The 20799-nt window shown below is 45.8% G+C and overlaps 1 protein-coding gene across 2 annotated transcripts in view; it reads right to left on the bottom strand.

Annotated features, from left to right (window-relative positions):
* GPAM (glycerol-3-phosphate acyltransferase, mitochondrial) overlaps positions 1-14810 on the bottom strand; it is a 70912-nt gene extending 56102 nt beyond the window's left edge. For both annotated transcript variants that reach the window (XM_082601609.1, XM_082601606.1), the window contains exon 1: positions 14682-14810. The gene's annotated coding sequence lies outside the window, so the exon portion shown is untranslated. The remainder of the gene's footprint in view (positions 1-14681) is intronic.
* Positions 14811-20799: the final 5989 nt, after the last annotated feature.

The raw sequence follows: 20799 nt of genomic DNA on the forward strand, positions 1-20799 counted from the left end.
CTGTCTAAATTTCTAGTCCACCTGCTCATTAACTGTTGATGATATTGGGTTGTCCAAAAAGTGCCTTCGGTTTTTAAGTAAAAATAAAAGACACATTTTTCATTTTCACCAAGAACCTTATTGAACAACATATTCACCCTTTTGTTCCACTACCTTCTGCCACTTTTCAGGCAACTTCATAATTCCACCTTCCCAAAATTTTTTTATCTTTTTTGAGCAAAGAACTGTTCCAGGTACATTTCACAGTCTTCCAGGGAATGGAATTTTTTTTCCGTTAAGAAAATTTGGTAAAGACTGAAATAAATGGAAATCCAAAGGTACAATGTCTGGTGAATACGGCGGATGAATCAGAACTTCCCAGGCAAGCTATAACAGCTTTTGCCTGGTCATCAAAGAAAAATGCGGTCTTGCATTATCCTGATGGAAGATCATGCGTTTTCTGTTGACTAATTCTGGACGCTTTTTGTCGAGTGCCACTTTCAGTTGGTCTAGTTGGGAGCAGTACTTGTTGGAAGTAATCGTTTGCTTTTACGGAAGGAGCTCATAATAGAGGACTCCCTTCCAATCCCACCATATACACAACATCACCATCTGTGGATGAAGACCAGCCTTTGGTATGGTTGGTGGTGGTTCATTTTGCTTGCCCCACAATCTCTTCTGTTTCACATTATTGTACAGTATCCACTTTTCATCGCCCGTCACAATTTGTTTTTTTGTTTGTTTGGTTGGTTTAACATCTTTATTGGAGTAGAAATGCTTTACAGTGGTGTGTTAGTTTCTGCTTTCTAACAAAGTGAATCAGCTATAACACACGGAAAGGTCAGGGAATGGACAGCAATGTATTTGGAGATACTTGAGCTGAGACCTCAGCCATCTCATCCTTGGATTTTTTTTTTAATGCTTTACAGAGAAGCATATATTTTTTATTAACAGTGCAGCAATATCTATAATAACTGAGAGGATCTGCCAAAAGAATTAAGCCTCCTACCCACCCACCCCCCCCAAAACAAAACTCTTACAACAAATTGTGTGGATGGACCTAGAGTCTGTCATACAGAGTGAAGTAAGTCAGAAAGAGAAAAACAAATAACGTATGCTAACACATATATATGGAATCTAAAAAACAACAAACAAAAAAATGGTTCTGAAGAACCTAGGGTCAGGACAGGAATAAAGATGCAGATGTAGAGAATGGACTTGAGGACATGGGGAGGGGGAAGGGTAAGCTGGGATGAAGTGAGAGAGTGGCATGGACATATATACACTACCAAATGTAGAATAGATAGCTAGTGGGAAGCAGCTACATACCACAAGGAGATCAGCTGGGTGCTTTGTGTCCACCTAGAGGGGTGGGATAGGGAGGGTGGGAGGGAGATGCAAGAGGGAGGAGATATGGGCATATATGTATATGTATAGCTGATTCACTTTGTTATAAAGCAGAAAGTAACACACCATTGTAAAGCAATTATACTCCAATAAAGATGTTAAAAAAATAATAGTTACAATAATAAAATTATCTACTTGGTCAATTACCTCACTTTATAAACCACGGTGACTCTTAGCGAAATTCAAATTAAGCAGAGTAGTCAGCTGGCTCTCCTCTGCATGTGACATGCAATCTGTTCTTATTCACAAAACCAAAGGTGGCACAAATAGGAATCCTGTTATTAATCAGGCATGTGCTTCACGGTTTTACAACACGGCTGCCATTCAGACACATCCAAAATGATAATTATTCTGAGCCATTAATTACAGCTGGGCAAACTATATTATGCAGACCTGTGAAGGGTCTTGGAATGTTGAGTATAAAACTCAATCTATGGTTTTAATCTGTGTGTGCCCTATTTTCCTCATCTGCAAAACAAGTCTAATAATAGTACATACTTTATAGGGTTAATGTGAGGCTAAAGAGTTAAAATATATAAGGCTCTAGGACAGTGCCTGGCGCATAGTGGGAACTATATAATGTTTGCAGTCATGATAAGAATCCCCAGGAGAATGTATAGTCCTCTAAAAGGAAGGCTGCATTTGACCCAACAACCATCAATCCCCCTTGCTTTCACAGGTCATAAGTGATAAATGTAGTCTTTGAGAATCACAGGCTTGCCCAGCTCCAACTCAACAAATGTTCCTTTTTCAGTTAGAAAATTTCTAGAATTTTCCTTTGATAACCATGTTATAGATTGAGTCAGTAAAGTCTTTAAGAGTGTAATGAAACTCTAGACTTCCTCCTGATTAAAAAAAAATGTACATGTAAAAGTTTGCATTCCATTTCAGGGGGCTCATAACCACCACCACCCCCCCGCCATGATCATTCGTGGACCCCAGATTAAGAATCAGTGTTTGAAAGCATGGCTTGGAAGAGAGCCACCTTTGGATCTTGTTCTTTTAAGGATGTCTGAAACAAAATGAGACAGAAACACATACTTGCACATTGTAAAGGAAGTATTAACTACTGTTAGCCAAGGGGGTTGATAAATAAGGGGTTCTGGTGAGGATAAAGGTGATGCAAGACGAGGAGAATGAAGAGGAGAACACGAGGGGGAGGAGGAGTCACCCCAAATGGATCAAAGTTGATAAACTAAATGTACACTTTTACCTTTTAAGTGAGCCAAGTATGCACACTGCTTGGAACTGGAACGTACTGTATGGCTGTAATTATTGGCAACTCTGGAGGCAGTTTATCTGATTGTATCAAAGCTTTCTTTTAAACCTCAAACAGGTAAAATATTATCACTGGGGCTCTTCACCCCTGTTCAATGACTGAGATACAAAAGAAATGCTAATTATGAGAATTGAGCTGTGAATTTTGAGTGACCCTAGGGACAAAATGATTATCTGGTTGTCTTAAGTTGCGGGAAATTTATTAGGGGGTTTTAAGATTACATTAACTGATTTTTACCTTAAGTGCTCCACCTGGAGAAGCATTAAAGTCTCCTGATAAGGAATGATTTCAAAGAGGTAATGGCATTGGCCAGAAGACTTTTTTTTTTGGTGAGTCAAAAAAAGTTTGGGGTAGTGTAAGGAGAAAGCCCAGGTGAGGTGGATGTGTCCTGCTGGGGCCATGTGATGGGCTTGGCACTTCGACTGGGGCTCACTAGAGCCCCTACTCATCTCCTATTTCTGACAGTGATGAATGCCAGAGACCAAAGAGGAAGAATAATATATTTACAACAAAGGTCATAGAATGAGTCCAAGGACCCAGTTACATTTCTGCCCCATTATGATCTTAGATGGAATCCCTGCCTCTAAAAGCTTAACATCTTCTCAGGATCTGTGAGCGGTGACATGCTTTTACCCGTGCTGACCTCTGTCCCCTTGTCTTCTACCATCTCCCCTACCCCAAAACCTCCACTTTGTCCCAGTCCCCGAGGCCATCTCTTTGTTCTTGGACCATCTCAAGCTCACCCCTGGCTCAGGGCTTCTGTATTTATTGTCCTCTCTGCCGGGAACATTCCTTCTCTAGATATTTGCATGGCTGACTCATTCTCATGTTTCAGTCTGAGCTCAGTGAGCAACTTTCTGTCTCCTGCTTTGGCACTTTCCTTCGTACTGTCCTATTTTATTTATAGCACTTATCACTGTCTGAAAGTAATCTCTTGATTCATTTTCTTCATATTGTCAGTCTTCCCCGTTAGACTCTGAGCTCCATGAGAGCGGGGATCGTCTATGTCTTGATCACTGCTGCAGCCCCCCAGGCTTAGCAGAGAGAAAGCACTAGAAATACATTTGGTGGGTAAAGGAATGAATGATCATCATAATAGCTACATTTATTGAGCTTTTCCTCTGTACCAGGCACAGGGCCGCAAATACTCTCTCACTGAATTCTCACAGCAACCCTCCAAGGTAGGTATTTCTTATCCCACGGTACATATTAGGTTTCAGAGAGTTTATGTGGATTTTCCAATGTCAAAGCAAGCAGGTAACTAAGACCTGATTTGAACCGAGGTATGTTTAACAACCATGTTACACTCTAAGTCAGGAGTCAGCACGCTCTTTTCCATAAAGGGCCAGATAGTAAATATTTCAGGCTTTATGAGCCATATGGTCTCCGTTGCAACTCCTCACCTCCATTGCAGAAAGCAACCACGACTATACATATACAAAGGGGCGTGGCAGTGTGCCAGTGCAACTCTATTTACAAGCAGTGGGCAGGATTTGGACCAGGGGCCATAATTTGCAGATCTCTCCTTTAAATCATCATTCTATCTGTGCTTTGCTAGAAAGAGGTTAAACAAAAGAGGAGGGAAGTAAAAGAAAAGTATTAAAATGCGTGCCCTTCAAATAAGAAAGACAGCAGGTAGATAAACTAAGTTTAAAAAGGCAAAATAGGCGATGGAGTTCTGGTAAGAGTTATGATTCTACTTCTTCAACTTCTCAACTAACTTATAACCATCACTGAGACCGCAGGAGAGTTTGACGCAAATACGGTATTCTGTTTGAACCAAGTTTCCATTCATATTGTAGTTATCCGTGATTTCACCTGCCAACACCCTAATAGACCACACATACCCTCCATCCCAAGCAGGCCCAGGATAGGCAAGATGGAAGGATAAAGTATCCCGAGGCACTGTGACTATTAAAACTCTTCCTCTCTCAACCACTGAGCCTGAAAACTTCAGTCTTTTCTTCTCAAGCAAAGGTATGAGTTTGTTGGCAAGAGGTGAAAGACAAGATATGAATCACAGGTCAGAGCCAGCGCAGAGAATCTCCCGCAGCCTCACTGAGAAGGTGAACATATTGGTGCCCAGGTGTTTAATCAGAGTGGCTCTCGAAACTGAATATCAGCATTAACGCAAAAGACCAACTCACCAGTCCCTTGAGCCTGGGCTGCAGGGTAAGGGCTGAACTTTGGGAAGATGGGAGGTAGGGACAAAGGTGGTTTCTATAGCGCTTGGCTATGCTGGAGCCTTGGGGACAAGGCCTACTCCCTGCCCTGTTTTTCTCTCAGGCAGCCCTAGGGCATTAGAAACACTGTAGACAAAATACTCATTTCTCTCTTACCCTGAAGAAAGTGTCCCTCTGGAAACAGCATGTGGCTCTCAAACCAAGAGGTGCATTTTCCTCAATCTGTATGCAATTTTCTAAACATGGGCTTTAAATGTTTGAATAGTGACAAAGATTCAAACCTTAGTCAGGCTCCTGAAACTTTTCCGAGGCCCATGTGTGTGCTTTCTTGTAAAATCCAGTTTTTGAAAGAACGCTGCTAAGTCAGTTTCACCAGAGCCCCCACCTTTGATATCTGATTGGGTTCGTTATCCTCTGCCATCCCCCAGGTGATATCTGACACCCGAGACTTCAGCAAAGAATCCTGTTGGGTCAGTTTACCCAGAATCCCCCTCACCCATGATGTTTCTTCTTGGTAATTTTCCACCCACTGACCCCCAACCTGCCCTTTAGCTGTAAATCCTCACTTGCCCAGGCTGTACTTGGAGTTGAGCCCAATCTCTCACCCTCACTGTAAAATCCCATTGCAGTGGTCCCTATATTTATTGCACTGGTCCCTATATTTATCTCAGCGGTCCCAAGTAAAGCCTGCCTTGCCATCTTTAACAAGTGTTGTTATTTTTTTCCCCTCTAACACAGGAAGGCAGCCCCAGCATGGTAGAACCAGCATCTAGAGATGCAACATCTGACCCAGCTCTGCATTAACCAGCAATGATGTCCTGGGTACCCCTTGCCACTCGCTTCCTTTTTCTGAGCCTATTTTCTTATCAGTAACACAATGAGTCAATTTCATACCTTTTCATCCACCCAGACGTCCATCTTTTTGTTGTCTGTTTAACATCTACTATATTTATTGTTGTTAATAGCCACTATTTCAGATCATTTATATTATTAATAAAAATTGATTTCTATTGAACACTTAGTATTTACCAGAATTGTGCCATGTGCTTTCCATATTTAATTCCTCATGAAGAGGAACCCCTGTGATTGCAGACTCACAGATATGACAGCTAAAGTTCAGGGAGGTGACATAAATTTCCCAAGGTCAATCAGAGAGTAAGTGGCAAAGCTTGGATTTGAGCCTGAACCTTTTTTCTTTTTTTTTTTTTTTCTGAGAACTACACTGCCTTCACGAGCCCTGTAGCCCCTGGTCAGAGTCTGACCAGAGAGGGAAATGCAGATTCAAACTCCCTTGCCCTAACTTTTTTTTTTTTTTTTAATATTTATTTATTTATTTTTGGCTGCATTGGGTCTTCACTGCTGCGCATGGGCTCTCTCTAGTTGCGGTCAGCAGGGGCTACTCTTCGTTGTAGTGCACAGGCTTCTCATTGTGGTGGCTTCTCTTGTTGCAGACCACAGGTTCTAGGCACGCGGGCTTCAGTAGTTGTGGCATGCGGGCTTCAGTAGTTGTGGCTCGCGGGCTTAGTTGCTCCGTGGCATGTGGGATCTCCGCAGACCAGGGCTCGAACCCAGGTCCCCTGCATTGGTAGGCGGATTCTTAACCACTGCACCACCAGGGAAGTCCCTGCCCTAACTTTTTTTTTTTTTTTTTTTTTTTTTTTTGCGGTACGCGGACCTCTCACTGTTGTGGCCTCTCCCGTTGCAGAGCACAGGCTCCGGATGTGCAGGCTCAGCAGCCATGGCTCACGGGCCCAGCCACTCCGCGGCATGTGGGATCCTCCTGGACCAGGGCACGAACCCGCGTCCCCTGCATTGGCAGGCGGACTCTCAACCACTGCGTCACCAGGGAAGTCCCTGCCCTAACTTTTTATTACTATAACATGATGGTTTTCTTTGGGTCAGGCTACAAAATACCAAGATGTTTTGTCCGGAGGAGATAGTGTACGACCTGCCATGGAAGTTCAACGCATGGTCTTTGTCCTTGAGACACTTAGAACCCAGGAGAGATGATAAAACCCACAGCCCAATCCATGCCCCAGGAGGAGCAGTGCTGATAACCCACAAAGTGGGAGTTTCCTCATCCTCAATTCCTTATTGTCATTTCTGTGGTCAAGCCAACCTGAAACAGTGGCGTCTACAAATCTCTGGTTATTGGAGAATCTTTTTCTTTGCTAGGGAGAGGCAGTCCCTTTAAGGATGGACCAATTCAACAATCTGGTGGTACAAGAGATCTGGGGCTCTCCTCGAAACAAACAGTTGAAGATTTATTTTTGAGATGACATATCAGTGTTGGCTTGACAGGAAGGAGGTTGTGGGCACATGGTGGGATAAGGATAGATTCCCAGAAACAGCAGAGCAAGGCTGGCAAAGTAACTGGTTTGTGCAGATCTGATTCTCTCAGGGTCGGGGGAGAGAAAAGGGAAATGAGTTTAATTACTGAGTGTCTACTATGATCTACGTGCTTTTATATACACTGAGCATTAGGTCCTCACAACAATGTATAACGTTGCTGTTTTACAGATGACGCTAGCAAGAATCCAAACAGGAATTCTAGCTCTTCTTTTCACGCTTTACCTCAATGCCTGTGTAGATACCGTCCTACCCTAATTCAGCTTTTCATGAAGTAGATGGCGCTTTCTCAATAGAATATCTGTAAAAAAATATTTAGGCTGTAAAACCTAATACAGTTTACAACACATAGTGGGAGCTCAATAAAATAGGATAAATGAACAACTCCTAATGTGGTTTCTCAAACACAGATATCATCTGATCCAGTAGCTCTCAACTGGGGGTGATTTTGCTCCCCAGGGGACATTTGGAAATGTCTGGAGAAATGCTTTGTTGTCACAAAGGGGAGGAGTTTCACTGGTATCCAGTGGGTAGAGGCCAGGATGCCGTTAACCATCCTACAATGCACAGAACAAAGAATTATGACCCATAACGTGCTGAGGTTGAGAAATTCTGATCTAATCCAGCATGTTTCACAAGGAAGCCATGACCCAGAGAGATAAGGAGACTTGCTCCGGTTCATACATCAACAACTGGTTGATGACATCCCCTGGAGCCTTCTACAACGGTTCTTGCCAGACCTCAAGGCTAGCCAGCCAGAAGCCTGCCTGCCATAAGAGGGATGGGTTCAGTGGGAAGGAAAGACTATGTTGGCATAATGGCCCAGGCAAACCAAACACAATTCCACAGGTTCAAAAGGACCAAGACTGTTGCTCTTCAGTCTGGATCATCCCCTGAATAAGCAGCCAAGGGAGGTTCTGGAACTAGGAGACCAAGACTCAGAACACAGAGTGCTCACCTAGAGGCCTTTGCTGCCACCAGCTTCACACACCCCCTCCTTCCTTTCCTTAGGGTTGCAAACCAAACACAAGGATCAAGTCAAAGAAATAATTTTCTTTTAAAAATTAAATAGGCAAGATAAAAATATTAATGATTGGGTGGTCATATTAGGTCAAGTAGATATTGCCAGAAACTGATTCTCTCTAAAACATATGAGTCCTTTGCATCGTCATTGTTGCCACCAATTTTTTGGCCTCTTATGTGCCAAGAGGTGTGTTGGGTCCCAGGGGAGAGATGGACAGAAGGAGAAGAGGTGTCCACTAACATCACGCATAAGTTATATCCTTGACCCCAAGAAGTACTTACTCAGTGCAAACATGAGGGTCTCCTTTGCAACCGCCATCACAGTGCAAAGCCAACATTGCAAAATGGGTAAAACAAAACCCTCCTTACAGCTAAATAGCTAAGCCCAGTATGATTCACTCATTTTAAACAACTTTTAACACAAACACTCAACTTCAGCCCAAGAATTTGGACTTTATCACTTGTGTCATCGGGATTTGGTTTGCCTAGGGGACATTTTCTTCTATCCATCAAGCTTCATGGGGGACTTCCAATGCCCTAGATCACACCTAGAATGACAGGGTAGCCAGATGCAATATGGACTTCACTTAACCAGAGGAGATGCTTTGACCCCGAGGTCCCCTAACCTAAGAAGGCAAACAGAGGGCCCCCAAAAGGCTACCCTGAGCCAGGGTACTGGCATCTTTTCCAGCAGTCTCTAAGCTGCCTCTCAGTGGAAGCTGGAGATCTCAGTTAACACAACTCTGAAGATGGACTTTTATCTTGAAATTTCAATGAAAAATTAAACATCCTGATAACAGTGAGTACTAATGGCTTTTATTTCCATTGCAACTGCTTTCTGAGACAGATAATTCCCCTTTAGATTTTCATGAGTTTGGCCCAGAAATCGGATATTCAAGGCATTAAACATACAGGAGCCTGGGATGCCAAGAAAACAGTAGTGTCTATTTAAGGATTTGGCTGCCACAGGCAGCTAAGTGTCTTGGGGAAGTGAGTGGAATTTGAATATATCAGCTCTGCCACTCTGCTGCAGACAGGAAAATCAGATACTAAGAAAGACACCCCAGGGGCTCCTGCTTGGGTCTGGACATGGGTGCTAATTTCAGGGATGAGCAGCTTGAAGGGCAATGATTCCCAGACCTTGAGCTATCACTTTTTTTTTTTTTTTGCGGTACGCGGGCCTCTCACTGTTGTGGCCTCTCCAGTTGTGAAGCACAGGCTCCGGACGCGCAGGCCCAGCGGCCATGGCTCAAGGGCCCAGCCGCTCTGCGGCATGTGGGATCCTCCCGGACCGGGGCACGAACCCGCGTCCCCTGCATCGGCAGGCGGACTCTCAACCACTGCGCCACCAGGGAAGCCCGAGCTATCACTTTTTTATTCTGCCCAGTCATAATATTAAAATTAAACTCAACAGAAATCGACAATCTACAAACAACATCATTTAATAAAGAAAGAATGTTTTAACAACCCAACAAGCAGGATGGACAGACTCTCAGAACAAGGGGAAGTTTCTCAAATTGAATACCCATAGCCATCTTAAAGACGTGCTACTTTGTCCTTAGTTCTTATGTCACCAGAGACTGGAAAAACCTCATAGACCAGCACCTCTCTGCGGTCTGGAATCTGGGTACTGTGAGTAGCCACTGGAGTTGTGTGGAGAAGAATTAGACTTGAGACCCAGCTTGAATGGAGAAGATATTCCAGGCCAAGGATAGGGAGGGAGGAGGGGTAGAAATGGGGGCACAGGAGTTGCCCTAAGAATAAACCACTGCTCTATGGAGGCACCCTCTATGCTGTAATGCTACGGGACGTTGCTTGTTTAGTTACCCGTCTCTTCCACTGTGCTTTAAGTTCCTTGAGAGTAGTGTCTGTACCTTGTTGCTCTGAGTCCCAGAGCTAATTAGATGTGGTAGTGTAGCAAGCGGGCCTTCGAAGGAGCAATGGCAAACACAAGGGACACACAGTGCTGCTTCCAGGACCCACATGATCTGCGGATTGGAAGGCACATTTTCTATTATCTAATCACGCACGCAGTTTCTGCCTGGTGTAGTGGAAGGGGGCTCTACCTCCATCCTACCTGGCAGGCTCACCCTGAGCATCAGCCCACAAGATAATTAAAGTGTGCCCCAAGGGGAGCTTGATGGGAGCTGGGACTGTTGCTGCCCCAGGAGGGTGCCAGGGGAGCACTGAGCGAAGGCTCAGCCCTGCTGCCTGCGTCTGAGCAGCTGTCCGAACAGAAGCAGGGCCGAGGGTGTGGAGCAGCCAGCCTCCTGCCTGCCTGCTGCCTGATCCTCCTGTTTCCCCATCGCCAAGTCTGAGGAGAGTTCTCAGTCCCGAGGTTTGCACTTTCCCCAGGCCCTCGTTCCTCATAATCACTTTCTGGAATTGACTCAAAGAAAACATCACCGACACAGTTACCAGGAGACACCAGGCTTCAGTTCCACAACAAGTACCCCTTCCCTGCAGAGAAAGTCCAGCCCACAGGGAAATGGATGTTGCTTTCTTTCAAGACTCATTTTGGGTGTCTTTTTTTTTTTTTTTTTTGAGGCAGTCTGATTTTTGGCAGGATGTTGAAGCACAATAGACAGAGCCAGCCTCAGCTAGACATCCTGCCATCCCCACTGGGCACTGGGTGGAGGCCAAATGCAAAGCTCACCAAGCAAGTGCGCTGAGGCAAGGGGAGGACGGGGCGGGGAGAGGACTCAGGAGCCCAGGGGTGATGATGGAGCATTTTCATTAGCCAGCTCAGTGTGACAACCAGAGCCCCACTAAACATCTGAAATGCAGCTCGGCAGGTGGAGAACTGAGCTCCACCTTGGTGGAATTAGCAAGGCTGTGGGTGAGATGAGTGGTGAATGGTGAGAGGGAGTTTCCCATTGCAAGTATCCTGCCATTTTCCTCTTAGGACCTATTGGGGAGAATTTGCTTTGGGATACTACCCGCTATTCAAAGTCTTGTTGGAAAGGGTCTTGTGTAGTGTACTATTTATGGCATGGCATCTCTGTTCCTTTCTCACCATCCAATCCTCTGTGACTCTCCCACCAAACACAGGATTTTAAATCTTGAATTCAGCTGAAGACAGTTATGTGCCTTGAGGTATCAATCCTACTGCCTGTCTTCCCACCATGACTGCCCCCTTCAGGCATCACTGGCTAAAACACTGATGACCCTGGGAGGTCCTACTAAGCCTTATTGTGGCCAGCAAGCAACAGGTGGGGGCTGGCTCGCAGACAGCTGAAGGCAAAAGAGTGAGGCCCCAGCTAAGGAAGAGGAGACGGTGGGAGAATTAATATGCCTCTGAGGGTCACGGGGACAGGGTCCCCCACGGGGAAGGTGGGAGAGGATTGAAGATGCTGATGCTGTTCTTTCAGGAGCCTGAGGCTGACCATTTCCTTTCATCACGCTCTGCAGGTTTAGCCTCCCCATCACCTCCCACAACTGGCTTTGTCTGGAAAAAATGCTAACCAGCTCCTTACAAGAGCCGTCACTGAAGCCCCGGCCAGAAGGCTTACAAAAGACACCGTGTACAGTGCAAAAGGAACACGATGCTCCTGGGAGGCTGAGTGGGTGAGGAAGGGGGCAGCCTTGGGCACACTCATGGGCAGCCAGAGAAGATGATGGGCCCACCCCCAAATCCTCAGCTCCCTCTCCTCCCAGCCTGCTTGTGTGTGGAATTTCACCACCAGAGATGACCGCCCCAGGTGGGTTAGTCATCCAGGACGGACGTGTAGGAACCTGGGGGAGAAAGACACAGAGAGCCTCTTATCTGGCCCCTCCCACCCCAGTGTCCCTGGGAAGGGGTTAGGGATTTTCATCTGATAGAAACGATCCCAGGGGAGTGAGGATACTGGGCTCCAGCTGGGGAGTAGGAAGGAGGTGCTGGAGAAAAGGGATTCTAGGAGACAGAATCGGCCAATTCTTCCTCCTGCCCTCCCTGAGTTTGGGCCCAGCCTCTCTCCAGCAGTGGAGGCAGCTGGGTAGAAGAGCACTGGACAGGGAGTCAGAAGGCTCTGGTATGAACTGGCTCTATCCTGCTGTGGGTCAAGGAATCATAAAACACCAGAGAGCAGCGACTCAGTCTTAGGAATCATTCAGTTCTTCAAAGAGGGCTTTCTTGACTAGCTTTCCACCCCCATCCAGATCAGGTCCTTTGTTCTTTTTCTCATCACAGATGGGGATGACCTATTTATTTGTGTGATTTTTTTTTACTGCCTATCACCCCCCACCCCATTTACCTGTAACCTCCAGGGGGGCAGGGAGCTTCCTCTGCCTCATTCTCTACTATATCCCAATGCCTCACGCACAGTAGGCACACACCGCTATTTATTGAAAGCAGAATCTCTATTCGCGAAGTAACCCCATGAGAGGAGTATTATACCTATTTTACAGATGAGGAACTTGGGGCTTAGACAATTTAAATAAGTTGAAAAAGCAAACTTCAGCAATGGATCTGAATGACCCTTCCCCCATGCTGCACTACTCTTCTAACCAAGATTAGCAGACTAGGGAGATTCCCTTAACCTGCGGGCCTTGGCTTAGGTTTTTGGGGCTGTGATGTTCTAGAACCAGATGCCCAAGACATCTGGGAGAGAGGAGGAGCAGGAGAGGGATGCTCTAGAACAGAGGACAGCTCCGAGCCGGTGTCCCCGGGCAGGTGCCCAGTCTTGCCAAGCCAGGTGCTAGATCAGGGTCCAGGAAGCATAACCTTGTGTACTGCGCTTATCCTCTACCTCTTGATAGTTCCCTTAAAATTATGAGGGGGAAGCAGGATTCACTTTGATGAACTTCTCAGACCAATTACTCTGAAGAGTCTCAAGAAATACAAAAGGGCCTCAGTAGAGAAAACTCCCTGGGAACCACAAAGCAGTCAGCAAGAAGAACGATCTTCCATCCTGTGGAGCAGTTTTGTGAGACCAAGCCTTGATAGCATCCTGCTGCAGCTAACAAAGCAGGGACAATCCAGATACAAACACTCAAGAGTTAAGACAACACAGATGGAAACATTTGGAGATTAAGACAGCCACCAAGACTAGAGAAAGGAAATGCAGTTGGCATGGCTATCTCTTAACCTAAAATCTACAGGGAAAAATCAGTTTTAAGAATAGCCATTTGGGGCTTCCCTGGTGGCGCAGTGGTTGAGAGTCCACCTGCCGATGCAGGGGACACGGGTTCGTGCCCAGGTCCCACATGCCGCGGTGCGGCTGGGCCCGTGAGCCATGGCCGCTGACCCTGCGCTCCGCAGCAGGAGAGGCCACAGCAGTGAGAGGCCCGCGTACCGCAAAAAAAAAAAAAAAAAAAAAAAAAAAAGAATAGCCATTTACGGTTTCCCTGGTGGCACAGTGGTTGAGAGTCTGCCTGCCAATGCAGGGGACACGGGTCCGAGCCCTGGTCTGGGAAGATCCCACATGCCGTGGAGCATCTAGCCCCGTGAGCCACAATTACTGAGCCTGCGCGTCTGGAGCCTGTGCTCCGCAATAGGAGAGACCGCGATAGTGAGAGGCCTGCGCACCGCGATGAAGAGTGGCCCCCACTTGCTGCAACTAGAGAAAGCCCTCGCATAGAAACAAAGACCTAACACAGCCATAAATAATTTTTTTTTAAAGGCAAAATTCCTTTAAAAAAAAAAAAAGAATAGCCATTTAGCATAAAAGTATTCTTTTCCAGTTAATGCCAAAATAAAATCCTTTTTCTTATTTTTGTATCATATCCTCTCCTCAACCACCTCCAGCTAAACCTACCAATTAGAGAGGACGGAATCCATACTTTTCTCCCTTTCAACTTCATTCCAAGTGATTCAGTCCCTGCTGGAACCGCAAGGAGCCCAGCTTCCATCCATAGCAAGGAAGTCCTTTGACGTCAAGCTCTGTCTGCCCACCTCAAGCTCAAAAAACACCACCGAGGTGGGACTATAATGAGGATGAGAATGGACAAGACACAGCAGGTGCAGATCCCAGACAAAGTGGGAGAAATCCTCCTAAACAAGGAGCTTGGTCCCACTCTTCCTTCTCTGATGCCAACATCACGAGGGTTGGTACCACCGAGTAGGGCTTTGAGGATCAGGTCTGACAACGTTTCAAGCTGAAGCAACTGGATTTCTCATAAAGTGTGCAGAACCCGCTCAGGACTTTGGGGTTCTGAGCCAGCGGGAAGGATGACAAGGCGACCAAGGGGGCAGCTAGACCTGGGGAAGGATTTCATGGGGGCAAAACGCGCAGACCCGAACGAGACCTCACGATCGCGCTTACACCTCTCTCCAGCTGCAGACAGCTCATTCCTTGGCTGTGCCTTCCTGTAGAATTCCAAGATTCTGAGTTCTCTCTCCTTCCACTTCCTTCCTCCACTTTTTCTGCCTTTCCTGCTTTCCATTGTACTGCCCCAGCCTTTTCCCCACCCCCACTTCTAACGTCTTGACATCCTAAGAAATTAGACCAACAGCCCCAGAAAAAAAAATTTTTTAATACCTGTATCCTTGACTTTGTGCTGTTTGAGGAATTATTTCCAACCAGTTGATTAGCAAAGCTGATGGAGACTCTGGAGAAAACAGCCCCAGCCTGAGTGTGGGGCTGAATGAAAATCTCTTCGGGGTGCTTGTTTGTGCGGCCAAAGACTGAAGGACTTTGGGTGCTCGGTAGTAACCTCAGAAAAATTCCCCGGGCAGCGGCAACTCTCCCAGCACAGCTTCGAAACACCACAGGAGGAGGAAGCCCTCTTTAATCAAATAATAACCAGCCAGCGATAAGGCCTTCTAGGCCGAGCTCAGCCAGCCAATCACACGCTTCCTCCTGACCGCAAAGGCAAACAGACCCAGGGCTGAGTCTGAGTTTCAGGGCTTGTTATAATTTAATGATGCTGCTGCTCGTGTCTTCTTGGCTTTGCCTGGCGGGATTTTCTGACTAGGAAGTGAAGCCCCAAGCTCAGGAACCTCGCCGTCAGTGGAGGCACCTGGCCCAGGGGCTGCAGCTGAGGACCCTGAGTGATCACGTGGCACCCAGCTCCGCGCACAGGCGCTTCCACATCACCAAGAGGACCCTTGCTGCTGCTGGGAGGCAGGCTTGGGTCAGCAGGGGGTGAGCATATTTGACACCAGCTGTGCAACTCATTGACTGTGACCCTGAAGAGGTGGTGGAGACCTCAGTGAATCGCCCTCATATTGGAGATGCTTCACATGCATTTCCTAGGGGTCCTTGATTAGCAGTGACTTGGAGCTTTTCTTTATTCTTCAGCCTTCCCAATCACCCTCCCCTTCCAATGCTATCAGTGCTCCATTAGGCCACAGAGGTATCATAAAGAGGGTGGGTTCTGGAAGCTTAGCAGGCCTGGGAGTGAATAATGGCCCTCCATCTCTCCAGCCCTGAACACGCCTCTTAGCCCCTTCCTCGTTGCTGCAAGGATTAAATGGGAGAACTCTGCCACGTCCCAGTGAGGGTCTTACAGGCCCCGAGGAGGTGTAAACAAACCCTTAAGAGGTATTGATATATTAGAGGTCAATATCTAAACGAACATAAGGAGAACCCCTTTGTTAGGTGAATAACACTAAGCATCAGCAGAATCCATTTTAGGGCATTTCATCACCCCCGCCCGTTAGCAGTCATTCCCCCTCCCCATACCCCAACCTCCCCATCAGCCATTCACTCAACAATAGCTATTTGGCGTCTCTCACTGGGGGAGCACCAAGGTGAGTTCCCCACCCTCACGAAACTATGTTACAGCACAGGAGGCAGGAGTTTATTAGAGTCCTCAGTGCATGGAGCCAACGGCAGGACAGTGAAGGGGGCTTTGTCACGGAGGATTTGGTCCCGTCCAAAGGGGACAAGGGAGAAACCAGCAACGGCGCACGGAAAATGGACTCAAGTCAGGGGGCCAAGTGCAGCCAAACTTTCCCCAAGGGAACTCCCTACGGGTATCAGACCAGGGGATAAAAGAGGAAAAGCAGAGTTGTATCGCCACTCCTTTTTAAAAAATATATAACAGCCTCATGAAGATTAATTCCCATACCATACAATTCTCCCATTTAAAGTACACCATTCAATGACTTCTAGTATATTCACACAGCTGTACAGAATGAATTTTAGAACATTTCATCACCCCAAAAAGAAACTCCTTCTCATTAGCAGTCATTCCCCATCGCCTGCCCTCCATTCCCACCTCTGCCAGCTCTTGGCAACCACCAGTCTACTTTGTCTCCCACGATTTGCCTATTCTGGACATTTCACATAAATGGAATCATACACTATTTGACTTTTGTGACTGGCTTCTTTCACTTGCCATAATGTTTTCAAGGTTCACTTCATTGCTTTTTATTGCTGAATAATATTCCATTGTAAGAATATACAACAATTTGTTTTTCCATTCATCCATTGATGGACATTTGGATTGTTTCCACTTTTTTGCTGTTACAAATAATGCTGCTATGGACATTCTCCACTCCCTTTTATCCAAAAATTCACAATCTCATAGCAGGGAAATAAGAAGGAAACAAAGCAGGTGTGAGAAGTAGCTTTTGAAGGACATCTCTCTAGCCAGAAGAGAGAATATCACAACAGTAGCTGTGCATGATATTCGCACAAATTTTCACAACACATAAAGCACTGTCATACATTCTTATAATAAGAAAAAATAAAAAATAAAAAATTATTTGTATTGCCATTTTAAAGATAATATCATAAAGAATAAGAAAGTTTGGATAACTTGCCAAAAGTCACCCAGCCAAGAACTGAGCCAGAATTAAGTTCTACGTTCTTTGTACTCCAGCTCTTCACACACAAAACGGGCTTTATTCTTCTCTTACATACTCAGACTTGGCTTCCAGGAAGCGTAGTCCAAGGGGAAAAAAAACAAGAAGAAGAAAGAAAAAGAGATTTGGCATTATTTATGGAGAAAGTGGCAATTAGGCCAACAAATAGTTGTTACTGTCCTCATTTTAAAAATTTGTACTTAAGGCTCAGAAAGATTAAATATCTTATAAGGCACAGAGCTAGTGAGCCAGTCATTGCTGATTTAAAGGCAGCTAGGTGATTCCCAAACACAGGCTAGATCACCTTGCTTTCTTCCTAACGTCTAACCAAGAGCAGTAACATGGCTGTTCACATGGAAGGAAGGGTAACTTTGGAGGGGGCACTGCAGATGAGGGTGGGCCTGGGTGAAGAAGATGCCATCCACAGCATGGGGTGTGGAAGGGGATAAGGGAACATGCGAGTCTGAAGATGCAGAGACAGCTATGAAGAGAAGAGCAGGAGGAAAAAAACAGAGAACGTGGGGAGAGTCCAGCTGAAAGGCTGGCCAAGTTCCCAGTTTGTCCCGTGGCCAGGAATGTTTCAACCAAACCCTTGCGGTCACCTGACAAACAATATGAACAGATGTTCTGAGTGGAATGGTGTGGGAAAGATGTCAACCAGGGACAGAGCTAGAGAACCCATCCAGCTTCTTATCACCTGTCCAGCCCCAACCAAAGAGCACAGTCCTGCACCACGGGAGAGGGATCCTCCCAGAAGCAGGAGGGCAAAGATCTCCATGGGGGAAATGAGACCAAGCAGGCCAGGTGAGCACAGGAGATGGGCCCGGACACAGCTCACCTCCCAGGTAGAGATTCCAGGGCAAAGTACTTCTTACCTGGGAGTAGGAATCACAGCGCGAACAGCAGGGGTGTGGGCATGCCGGAGATCTGGAACCAGCCAGGGGTCTCATGGCTCTGGATCTTGATTCATTGCGCCAAGACCATGCCAACTTTATTTGGTTTCCTTGGGCACGTTACCTATAGAATTCAGTACACAGCAAGTAAAACTCTGTCAGAAAAATTCAGTTAGAAAATCTCTCTAAGGTTAGGAAGCAGACCCAAGCTAGTCCCAGGCACCTCAAAACTCTGAGCCATCTATAAGATCCACTTCTGGAAAATGAAAGGTTATCTTTAGATCTCCTCCTGCATCAGAGCACCAGGGATTACTGGGCACCAGGATACAGAACGAGGCAAGCACTTATCAGTATGTTCATCTTAGTGGGAAAAAAATACAATATTTATTGGCACCTACCAGAGAGGTGACCAGGTCCCAGATAGATGCTTTCCCTGTCACATTTTCTCTTCACAAAAACCTGTAGGGTAGGAATACTTATACCCATTTCACAGGATGAAAGAGTAGGACTCAGAGAGGTTAACCAGCTCGCTTGAGGTCACGCAGTTAATATGCGGCAGAGCAGGAACTTGAGGCTAAGATCATCTGACTCCAAAGCCCATGAACTTTCTGTTATTTCATGTTACCACTTTCTTCTTAGATTCATTTTTTCTGTTTCTGACAAGCTGCCACTTATTCACATTCTTCCTTCAGTGATTTTTCTAGCACTCCCAAAATCATTTGTGTGCGTGTGTGCATATATAATATGTATGCATCTAGGTTCGTGCTCATACATATCTGTGAGAATACATATCTGTTTACATATAGTCACATGTATGCCTCCTTGCTTTTAGGTATGTGTGCTCTGTTGCCTTCAGAGAAGGGTACAAGTGCCATTACTTTTAACTTCCTTGAGGCTGTCTGTCCTGAGATGGTTGATGGCACCTGTCAGCTACTGAGCAGAGAATTTGGCTCCTATGACCAGGGTTATTTCCCTACTGCAGGCATCTTCTGAGGAACTGGTCCTGGGATGGGGCTTTCCTAAGTGTCCCTGAACGGGACGCTCAGGCTTAAGATTCTCAAAAATAGAATTTTGGGGGCTTCCCTGGTAGCGCAGTGGTTGAGAGTCCGCCTGCCGATGCAGGGGACACGGGTTCATGCCCCAGTCCGGGAAGATCCCACATGTCGCGGAGCGGCTGGGCCCGTGAGTCATGGCCGCTGAGCCTGTGCGTACGGAGCCTGTGCTCCACGACGGGAGAGGCCACAACAGTGAGAGGCCCGTATAAAAGAATTTTCAACAAGTAAGAGGAGATCAGAGAATTCTGGCCCAAACCTAGAACCAGCAAAAGGCAAATGCTGGTCCACTTTGGAATTGTTCTACCTGCTTTCCAAAGTCCTCTCATATTTATTTTCATCGTGACAAACCTTTCAGAGCCAGCAATCGTCAACTCCATTTCACATAAAGGGATTAAAACTCCAGCAATCGTGCTTGGATATGACAGCTCCTGGCTTCTGTACCACCATTAGCTGTGTGGTCTTGGGCAGGTTCCTTAAGCACTCCACCCTTCTACTCATCTTTATTTGTTTATTTATTTTTGGCCTGCATGGCACAGCTTGCGAAATCTTAGTTTCCCAACCAGGGATCGAACCTGGGCCCACAGCAGTGAAAGTGCAGAGTCCTAACCACTGGACCACCAGGGAATTCCCCTATCTCCTCGTCATTAAAACAGAAGTGCTCCGTAGGGCTGCTCTAAGCATTGGCTGTGTTAAGACATGTAAACTCTTAGAACAGAATGTGGCACATGCCAAGCTCACAATAAATGTTGGTAATATACCCTCTCAGTCCTGGTGTCCACTGGAGGTTCCCGACAACTCTGCGGCCCACAGAGCTTCAAGCCCTGGCTCCCCGCTTCTCAAGACAATCCATCTAGTAGTAGTCGGTCCAGGCAACTCCTTCTGAAGGCTTTTTGTTCACACAAGCGAGTGTGCACTATGTTCTTAGCCTCTTCTCATTTCAACAGTTGATCGTTGAGTACTCAAGGCAATCCTGCCTTGAATATAAACTTTCAGTGCCTCCTCAGTGTGTCTATGTACTGGGATTAGGTCCCTGAAACCACAGACTCTGGAGCCAGATGGCCTGTCTTCAAATCGCAGCTCTGCCACTTATAGGCTATATGACCATGGTCACATCACTCTACCGTTTTGTGCCTTAGCTTTCTCATCTGTAAAATGGGGATAATAATGGTGCTCATAGGGTCATTGTGAGGATCAAGTGAGTTAACTTACGTAAAGTTCTAAAAACAGCTCCTGGATGGGACTTGCCTAGTGGTCCAGTGAGTAAGACTCCATGCTCCCAATGCAGGAGGCCTGGGTTCCATCCCTGGTCTGGGAACTAGATCCTGCATGCATGCCGCAACTAAGGAGCCTGCATGCCGCGACTAAGGAGCCTGCATGCCACAACTAAGATCCTGAGTGCCGCAACTAAGACCCAATAAAACCAAAAAAAAAAAAAAAAAACACCCCAAAACAAAAAACCAGCTCCTGGTATATTAAAGTCTATATTAGTATTGTCATCATGACTCATTTTTACTACAGATTTTTTAAATTTTTAATTACGGTAAAATACATATAGCATAACATTTACCATTATTACTATTTTAAAAAATTTCTATTGAAATATAGTTGATGCACAATATTACATAAGTTATAGGTATACCATATATAATTCACAATTTATAGTTATTATAAAATATTGGCTATATTCCCTGCATTATACAATATATCCTTATAGCTTATTTTAAACATAATAGTTTGTACCTCTTAATCCCCTACCCTTATAATGCCCCTCCCCCTTTCCCTTCATCATCATCATTTTTTTGTTTATTTGTTTTTTGGGGTGTTTTTTTGTTGTTTGTTTTTTTACACCTTTGTTGGAGTATAATTGCTTTACAATATTGTGTTAGTTTCTGCTGTA

The sequence above is a fragment of the Mesoplodon mirus genome (assembly GCF_964341445.2).
Source record: "Mesoplodon mirus genome assembly, chromosome: 2".
NCBI lineage: Eukaryota > Metazoa > Chordata > Mammalia > Artiodactyla > Ziphiidae > Mesoplodon > Mesoplodon mirus.